The sequence below is a fragment of the Myotis davidii genome, unplaced genomic scaffold (assembly GCF_000327345.1).
Source record: "Myotis davidii unplaced genomic scaffold, ASM32734v1 scaffold1429, whole genome shotgun sequence".
Lineage (NCBI taxonomy): Eukaryota > Metazoa > Chordata > Mammalia > Chiroptera > Vespertilionidae > Myotis > Myotis davidii.
Window position 1 is genome coordinate 29,266 of NW_006300023.1, and position 1,916 is coordinate 31,181.

General features: G+C 46.7%; 1 protein-coding gene across 2 annotated transcripts in view; it reads left to right on the top strand.

Annotated features, from left to right (window-relative positions):
- Positions 1-986: 986 nt before the first annotated feature.
- The window catches only part of LOC102758333 (zinc finger protein 30 homolog), a 26,867-nt gene continuing 25,937 nt past the window's right edge, over positions 987-1,916 (top strand). The window contains exon 1 of one of the 2 annotated variants that reach the window (XM_015572005.1): positions 987-1,707. The gene's annotated coding sequence lies outside the window, so the exon portion shown is untranslated. The remainder of the gene's footprint in view (positions 1,708-1,916) is intronic. The other variant, XM_006776110.2, reaches the window with a different exon arrangement.

Genomic DNA, 1,916 nt, shown 5'->3' on the forward strand with positions numbered 1-1,916 from the left:
TTAGCTAAAACTCAGCTATAATCATCTGGATACTTTTCATTAGTACATATTTTAAGACATTTAAGCTGAAACCGGTTTGGCTCAGTGGATAGATCCTGCGGACTGAAAGGTCCCAGGTTCAATTCTGGTCAAGGGCATGTACCTGGGTTGCGGGCACATCTCCAGTAGGAGATGTGCAGGAGGCAGCCGATTGATGTTTCTAACTCTCTATCTCTCTCCCTTCCTCTCTGTAAAAAATCAATAAAATATATTTTTTAAAAAAGACATTTAAGTTTTATTATGGTTATTGTTCCATTCAGGTTTTCTACTTCTTATTAAAATTAATAACTTAAATTTTACTAGAAAATCTACAATTACCTCTACTGTGGTTATAGAGTTGCACATAATACCCAACAGCCTCAACTTTCTGTGAAATGCTGTGTGGTTTAACCTTTCTAATGTTTTTGTTTTGATTTAATTTTTTGTTTTGCTATTGTTTATCAATATTTCGTTTATTTGATCTCTTAGAACCAAACTGTGAATTTAAAAAATCTGGTCCACTTTTTTGTTTTCTAGTACATCGGTTTCGGGTGTATACTTACTCATTTTATATTTAACTAAATTTAATAAGCAATGTTTCATAAGAAGGACATGATAACGCCCCAAATATGAGCATACTCTTAAAGTAAAAAGAATAAATATCACAATTACACGTCCTATAAATAAACTGTTAACAAATGTTAGTGTAACTTTCCAGAGAGCTTATTAAGTGCCTTTCTATATGTATTTATGTATTTATAAAACATAAAAATAGTAGTTTTGTATTGGTACTCCATTATTTCCACTCCGGACCCAAGGTTGTCCTCCCAGTCCTTTCTCAGATTTCCTCACCCAGAGCTCAAGACTGCCCGCCTTCAGTCTGGGCACATCCCCAAATCCCAAGGCCCGAACTACACTTCCCCGATGCCTCCAGGGTGGACCCAGCCACTATCCCGCCGCTTAAATTGTGCTGAAAAGCCTGGGCTGCAGTGTTATGGCGTTCCGGACTGAGGACTACACTTCCCAGCAGTGCCCAGATACAGGGAAAAAAATTCTCAGCTGAAAGTTGAGCACCCAGCGCAACCAGGATTGTGGGTCTCCGAGGACTGAACCGCCCAGGTCCGGATGACTACTAGTTTGTGGCGTGGTGGAGAGTAGTCCTTTGCTGGCCCTGCGCTCAGAGCCCTGCTCCTTTTGGAGAGAACTCTGGACAGTCGGTTTCCCGGCTTTTAACTACAGTTTTTAGAGATCTCTGGGCATCTCCAGGTTTGGGGCGAAGACTGTAGGAGACGGTTTAACTTCTGGGTCATCCTGGTGGAGGACCACTCCGCCCTTTCCCAAGCTGTGGGCTACATATCTGAGAAGCCTTGCACCACCTGTTCTTAATCCTCAGCAGCCACCTCGTGCTACCCAGACCTGTCGGGTCGCCAGATCCTCGGAGGATGCTCAGGTGTACTGGGTGATCAGCACTGAGCTTCGCTAAGGCTTGGGCTGCGAGTCGGCAGAGAAGCCTGAGCCGGCCGGACCCTCGCTGGATTTCCCTCTGGTGGACTACATTTCCCTATGGCTCCGCGGCATATCCATATACAGCCAGAGTGGGCTGGCCTGTGGTAAGTTTGAGAAAGCGCGTCACAAACTAGTTCACTGGTTAGTGGCGAATTCGCTAAGACAGGAGTACAAGGCACCCGGGTAAGTGGACATGAAGCACCCCCGGACGGGGCTGGGTGTCTCTGGGGTGTGTACAGGCTGCATGCCCTCGCTGGTAAAAGAAAGGACGTCCGAGAGACCTGGGGCGCCGTGGCCGCGTGTCCTCCCGCCGGATGGGGAGGTAGCGGTCGCGCGTGCACGGGGTGGACGTGGTTTCAGCTGGCGGTGTCAGGAGGTCGGGTGTTGCCTCG